Source organism: Vidua macroura, unplaced genomic scaffold, assembly GCF_024509145.1.
Source record: "Vidua macroura isolate BioBank_ID:100142 unplaced genomic scaffold, ASM2450914v1 whyUn_scaffold_128, whole genome shotgun sequence".
NCBI lineage: Eukaryota > Metazoa > Chordata > Aves > Passeriformes > Viduidae > Vidua > Vidua macroura.
In genome coordinates, this window is record NW_026530549.1 from 235,137 (window position 1) to 242,996 (window position 7,860).

Below are 7,860 nucleotides of genomic sequence, written 5' to 3' on the forward strand. Positions count from 1 at the left end.
AGGACCAGTCTTCGTCTCCAGGGGCCTGTGGCCCTGAAGTGGCCGGACACCTCCAAAAATCCAAACGATCGAAGATGTGTCGCAGACCCAAGCTGCCCCCAGCTCAAACCTGTGCTGCCCTGACAGTCCCAAGGGAACCCTACAAACTGACATCAGGAACCTGGGCTGGCCACTTTTCTTTCCCAGGGAAAAGTACCGGTCTTTGTCTCCAGGGGCCTGTGGCCCTGACTGGCCGGACACCTCTAAAAATCCAAACGATCGAGGATGTGTCGCAGACCCAAGCTGCCCCCACCTCAAACCTGTGCTGCCCTGACAGTCCCAAGGGAACCCTACAAACTGACATCAGGAACCTGGGCTGGCCACTTTTCTTTCTCAAGGAAAAAGGCTGATCTTTGCCTCCAGGGGCCTGTGGCCCTGAAGTGGCCGGACACCTCCAAAAATCCAAACGATCGAAGATGTGTCGCAGACCCAAGCTGCCCCCACCTCAAACCTGTGCTGCCCTGACAGTCCCAAGGGAACCCTACAAACTGACATCAGGAACCTGGGCTGGCCACTTTTCTTTCCCAGGGAAAAGGACTGGTCTTTGTCTCCAGGGGCCTGTGGCCCTGAAGTGGCCAGACACCTCCAAAATTCCAAACGATCGAAGATGTGTCGCAGACCCAAGCTGCCCCCACCTCAAACCTGTGCTGCCCTGACAGTCCCAAGGGAACCCTACAAACTGACATCAGGAACCTGGGCTGGCCACTTTTCTTTCCCAGGGAAAAGGACCAGTCTTTGCCTCCAGGGGCCTGTGGCCCTGAGTGGCCAGACACCTCCAAAAATCCAAACGATCGAAGATGTGTCGCAGACCCAAGCTGCCCCCACCTCAAACCTGTGCTGCCCTGACAGTCCCAAGGGAACCCTACAAACTGACATCAGGAACCTGGGCTGGCCACTTTTCTTTCCCAAGGAAAAAGGCTGATCTTTGCCTCCAGGGGCCTGTGGCCCTGAAGTGGCCGGACACCTCCAAAAATCCAAACGATCGAAGATGTGTCGCAGACCCAAGCTGCCCCCACCTCAAACCTGTGCTGCCCTGACAGTCCCAAGGGAACCCTACAAACTGACATCAGGAACCTGGGCTGGCCACTTTTCTTTCCCAGGGAAAAGGACTGGCCTTTGTCTCCAGGGGCCTGTGGCCCTGAAGTGGCCAGACACCTCCAAAAATCCAAACGATCGAAGATGTGTCGCAGACCCAAGCTACCCCCACCTCAAACCTGTGCTGCCCTGACAGTCCCAAGGGAACCCTACAAACTGACATCAGGAACCTGGGCTGGCCACTTTTCTTTCCCAGGGAAAAGTACCGGTCTTTGTCTCCAGGGGCCTGTGGCCCTGAAGTGGACGGACACCTCCAAAAATCCAATCGATCGAGGATGTGTCGCAGACCCAAGCTGCCCCCACCTCAACCCTGTGCTGCCCTGACAGTCCCAAGGGAACCCTACAAACTGACATCAGGAACCTGGGCTGGCCACTTTTCTTTCCCAGGGAAAAAGGCTGATCATTGCCTCCAGGGGCCTGTGGCCCTGAAGTGGCCGGACACCTCCAAAAATCCAAACGATTGAAGATGTGTCGCAGACCCAAGCTGCCCCCACCTCAAACCTGTGCTGCCCTGACAGTCCCAAGGGAACCCTACAAACTGACATCAGGAACCTGGGCTGGCCACTTTTCTTTCCCAGGGAAAAAGGACCGGTCGTGTCTCCAAGGGCCTGTGGCCCTGAAGTGGCCGGACACCTCCAAAAATCCAAACGATCGAGGATGTGTCGCAGACCCAAGCTGCCCCCAGCTCAAACCTGTGCTGCCCTGACAGTCCCAAGGGAACCCTACAAACTGACATCAGGAACCTGGGCTGGCCACTTTTCTTTCCCAGGGAAAAAGGCTGATCTTTGCCTCCAGGGGCCTGTGGCCCTGAAGTGGCCGGACACCTCCAAAAATCCAAACGATCGAAGATGTGTCGCAGACCCAAGCTGCCCCCACCTCAAACCTGTGCTGCCCTGACAGTCCCAAGGGAACCCTACAAACTGACATCAGGAACCTGGGCTGGCCACTTTTCTATCCCAGGGAAAAAGGGCCGTTCTGTGTCTCCAAGGGCCTGTGGCCCTGAGTGGCCGGACACCTCCAAAAATCCAAACGATCGAAGATGTGTCGCAGACCCAAGCTGCCCCCACCTCAAACCTGTGCTGCCCTGACAGTCCCAAGGGAACCCTACAAACTGACATCAGGAACCTGGGCTCGCCACATTTCTTTCCCAGGGAAAAGGACCGGTCTGTCTCTCCAGGGGCCTGTGGCCCTGAAGTGGCCGGACACCTCCAAAAATCCAAACGATCGAGGATGTGTCGCAGACCCAAGCTGCCACCACCTCAAACCTGTGCTGCCCTGACAGTCCCAAGGGAACCCTACAAACTGACATCAGGAACCTGGGCTGGCCACTTTTCCCTCCCAAGGAAAAACGACCGGTCAGTGTCTCCAGGGGCCTGTGGCCCTGAGTGGCCGGACACCTCCAAAAATCCAAACGATCGAAGATGTGTCGCAGACCCAAGCTGCCCCCACCTCAAACCTGTGCTGCCCTGACAGTCCCAAGGGAACCCTACAAACTGACATCAGGAACCTGGGCTGGCCACTTTTCTTTCCCAGGGAAAAGGACTGGTCTGTGCCTCCAGGGGCCTATGGCCCTGAGTGGCCGGACACCTCCAAAAATCCAAACGATCGAAGATGTGTCGCAGACCCAAGCTGCCCCCACCTCAAACCTGTGCTGCCCTGACAGTCTCAAGGGAACCCTACAAACTGACATCAGGAACCTGGGCTGGCCACTTTTCTTTCCCAGGGAAAAAGGCTGATCTTTGCCTCCAGGGGCCTGTGGCCCTGAAGTGGCCGGACACCTCCAAAAATCCAAACGATCGAAGATGTGTCGCAGACCCAAGCTGCCCCCACCTCAAACCTGTGCTGCCCTGACAGTCCCAAGGGACCCCTACAAATTGACATCAGGAACCTGGGCTGGCCACTTTTCTTTCCCAGGGAAAAAGGACCGGTCGTGTCTCCAAGGGCCTGTGGCCCTGAAGTGGCCGGACACCTCCAAAAATCCAAACGATCGAGGATGTGTCGCAGACCCAAGCTGCCCCCACCTCAAACCTGTGCTGCCCTGACAGTCCCAAGGGAACCCTACAAACTGACATCAGGAACCTGGGCTGGCCACTTTACTTTCCCAGGGAAAAGGACCGGTCTGTCTCTCCAGGGGCCTGTGGCCCTGAAGTGGCTGGACACCTCCAAAAATCCAAACGATCGAGGATGTGTCGCAGACCCAAGCTGCCACCACCTCAAACCTGTGCTGCCCTGACAGTCCCAAGGGAACCCTACAAACTGACATCAGGAACCTGGGCTGGCCACTTTTCTTTCCCAGGGAAAAAGGCTGATCTTTGCCTCCAGGGGCCTGCGGCCCTGAAGTGGCCGGACACCTCCAAAAATCCAAACGATCGAGGATGTGTCGCAGACCCAAGCTGCCCCCACCTCAAACCTGTGCTGCCCTGACAGTCCCAAGGGAACCCTACAAACTGACATCAGGAACCTGGGCTGGCCACTTTTCTTTCCCAGGGAAAAGGACCAGTCTTTGTCTCCAGGGGCCTGTGGCCCTGAAGTGGCTGGACACCTCCAAAAATCCAAACGATCGAAGATGTGTCGCAGACCCAAGCTGCCCCCACCTCAAACCTGTGCTGCCCTGACAGTCCCAAGGGAACCCTACAAACTGACATCAGGAACCTGGGCTGGCCACTTTTCTTTCCCAGGGAAAAAGGCTGATCATTGCCTCCAGGGGCCTGTGGCCCTGAAGTGGCCGGACACCTCCAAAAATCCAAACGATCGAAGATGTGTCGCAGACCCAAGCTGCCCCCACCTCAAACCTGTGCTGCCCTGACAGTCCCAAGGGAACCCTACAAACTGACATCAGGAACCTGGGCTGGCCACTTTTCTTTCCCAGGGAAAAGGACTGGTCTGTGCCTCCAGGGGCCTATGGCCCTGAGTGGCCGGACACCTCCAAAAATCCAAACGATCGAGGATGTGTCGCAGACCCAAGCTGCCCCCACCTCAAACCTGTGCTGCCCTGACAGTCCCAAGGGAACCCTACAAACTGACATCAGGAACCTGGGCTGGCCACTTTTCTTTCCCAAGGAAAAAGGCTGATATTTGCCTCCAGGGGCCTGTGGCCCTGAAGTGGCCGACAGCCTCCAAAAATCCAAACGATCGAAGATGTGTCGCAGACCCAAGCTGCCCCCACCTCAAACCTGTGCTGCCCTGACAGTCCCAAGGGACCCCTACAAATTGACATCAGGAACCTGGGCTGGCCACTTTTCTTTCCCAGGGAAAAGGACCTGTCTGTGTCTCCAGGGGCCTGTGACCCTGAACTGGCCGGACACCTCCAAAAATTCAAACGATCAAAGATGTGTCGCAGACCCAAGCTGCCCCCACCTCAAACCTGTGCTGCCCTGACAGTCCCAAGGGAACCCTACAAACTGACATCAGGAACCTGGGCTGGCCACTTTTCTTTCCCAAGGAAAAAGGCTGATCTTTGACTCCAGGGTCCTGTGGCCCTGAGTGGCCGGACACCTCCAAAAATCCAAACGATCGAAGATGTGTCGCAGACCCAAGCTGCCCCCACCTCAAACCTGTGCTGCCCTGACAGTCCCAAGGGAACCCTACAAACTGACATCAGGAACCTGGGCTGGCCACTTTTCTTTCCCAAGGAAAAAGGCTGATATTTGCCTCCAGGGGCCTGTGGCCCTGAAGTGGCCGACAGCCTCCAAAAATCCAAACGATCGAAGATGTGTCGCAGACCCAAGCTGCCCCCACCTCAAACCTGTGCTGCCCTGACAGTCCCAAGGGAACCCTACAAACTGACATCAGGAACCTGGGCTGGCCACTTTTCTTTCCCAAGGAAAAAGGCTGATCTTTGCCTCCAGGGTCCTGTGGCCCTGAGTGGCCGGACACCTCCAAAAATCCAAACGATCGAAGATGTGTCGCAGACCCAAGCTGCCCCCACCTCAAACCTGTGCTGCCCTGACAGTCCCAAGGGAACCCTACAAACTGACATCAGGAACCTGGGCTGGCCACTTTTCTTTCCCAAGGAAAAAGGACCGGTCTGTGTCTCCAAGGGCCTGTGGCCCTGAAGTGGCCGGACACCTCCAAAAATCCAAACGATCGAAGATGTGTCGCAGACCGAAACTGCCCCCACCTCAAACCTGTGCTGCCCTGACAGTCCCAAGGGAACCCTACAAACTGACATCAGGAACCTGGGCTGGCCACTTTTCTTTCCCAGGGAAAAAGGCTGATCTTTGCCTCCAGGGGCCTGTGGCCCTGAAGTGGCCGGACACCTCCAAAAATCCAAACGATCGAGGATGTGTCGCAGACCCAAGCTGCCCCCACCTCAAACCTGTGCTGCCCTGACAGTCCCAAGGGAACCCTACAAACTGACATCAGGAACCTGGGCTGGCCACTTTTCTTTCCCAGGGAAAAAGGCTGATCATTGCCTCCAGGGGCCTGTGGCCCTGAAGTGGCCGGACACCTCCAAAAATCCAAACGATCGAAGATGTGTCGCAGACCCAAGCTGCCCCCACCTCAAACCTGTGCTGCCCTGACAGTCCCAAGGGAACCCTACAAACTGACATCAGGAACCTGGGCTGGCCACTTTTCTTTCCCAGGGAAAAGAAGCAGTCTTTGTCTCCAGGGGCCTGTGGCCCTGAAGTGGCCGGACACCTCCAAAAATCCAAACGATCGAAGATGTGTCGCAGACCGAAGCTGCCCCCAGCTCAAACCTGTGCTGCCCTGACAGTCCCAAGGGAACCCTACAAACTGACATCAGGAACCTGGGCTGGCCACTTTTCTTTCCCAGGGAAAAGAAGCAGTCTTTGTCTCCAGGGGCCTGTGGCCCTGAAGTGGCCGGACACCTCCAAAAATCCAAACGATCAAAGATGTGTCGCAGACCGAAACTGCCCCCACCTCAAACCTGTGCTGCCCTGACAGTCCCAAGGGAACCCTACAAACTGACATCAGGAACATGGGCTGGCCTCTTTTCTTTCCCAAGAAAAAAGGCTGATCTTTGCCTCCAGGGGCCTGTGGCCCTGAAGTGGCCGGACACCTCCAAAAATCCAAACGATCGAAGATGTGTCGCAGACCCAAGCTGCCCCCACCTCAAACCTGTGCTGCCCTGACAGTCCCAAGGGAACCCTACAAACTGACATCAGGAACCTGGGCTGGCCACTTTACTTTCCCAGGGAAAAGGACCGGTCTGTCTCTCCAGGGGCCTGTGGCCCTGAAGTGGCTGGACACCTCCAAAAATCCAAACGATCGAGGATGTGTCGCAGACCCAAGCTGCCACCACCTCAAACCTGTGCTGCCCTGACAGTCCCAAGGGAACCCTACAAACTGACATCAGGAACCTGGGCTGGCCACTTTTCCCTCCCAAGGAAAAAGGACCGGTCACTGTCTCCAGGGGCCTGTGGCCCTGAGTGGCCGGACACCTCCAAAAATCCAAACGATCGAAGATGTGTCGCAGACCCAAGCTGCCCCCACCTCAAACCTGTGCTGCCCTGACAGTCCCAAGGGAACCCTACAAACTGACATCAGGAACCTGGGCTGGCCACTTTTCTTTCCCAGGGAAAAAGGCTGATCATTGCCTCCAGGGGCCTGTGGCCCTGAAGTGGCCGGACACCTCCAAAAATCCAAACGATCGAAGATGTGTCGCAGACCCAAGCTGCCCCCACCTCAAACCTGTGCTGCCCTGACAGTCCCAAGGGAACCCTACAAACTGACATCAGGAACCTGGGCTGGCCACTTTTCTTTCCCAGGGAAAAGGACTGGTCTGTGCCTCCAGGGGCCTATGGCCCTGAGTGGCCGGACACCTCCAAAAATCCAAACGATCGAGGATGTGTCGCAGACCCAAGCTGCCCCCACCTCAAACCTGTGCTGCCCTGACAGTCCCAAGGGAACCCTACAAACTGACATCAGGAACCTGGGCTGGCCACTTTTCTTTCCCAAGGAAAAAGGCTGATATTTGCCTCCAGGGGCCTGTGGCCCTGAAGTGGCCGACAGCCTCCAAAAATCCAAACGATCGAAGATGTGTCGCAGACCCAAGCTGCCCCCACCTCAAACCTGTGCTGCCCTGACAGTCCCAAGGGACCCCTACAAATTGACATCAGGAACCTGGGCTGGCCACTTTTCTTTCCCAGGGAAAAGGACCAGTCTTTGTCTCCAGGGGCCTGTGGCCCTGAACTGGCCGGAGACCTCCAAAAATTCAAACGATCAAAGATGTGTCGCAGACCCAAGCTGCCCCCACCTCAAACCTGTGCTGCCCTGACAGTCCCAAGGGAACCCTACAAACTGACATCAGGAACCTGGGCTGGCCACTTTTCTTTCCCAAGGAAAAAGGCTGATCTTTGACTCCAGGGTCCTGTGGCCCTGAGTGGCCGGACACCTCCAAAAATCCAAACGATCGAAGATGTGTCGCAGACCCAAGCTGCCCCCACCTCAAACCTGTGCTGCCCTGACAGTCCCAAGGGAACCCTACAAACTGACATCAGGAACCTGGGCTGGCCACTTTTCTTTCCCAAGGAAAAAGGCTGATATTTGCCTCCAGGGGCCTGTGGCCCTGAAGTGGCCGACAGCCTCCAAAAATCCAAACGATCGAAGATGTGTCGCAGACCCAAGCTGCCCCCACCTCAAACCTGTGCTGCCCTGACAGTCCCAAGGGAACCCTACAAACTGACATCAGGAACCTGGGCTGGCCACTTTTCTTTCCCAGGGAAAAGGACCTGTCTGTGTCTCCAGGGGCCTGTGACCCTG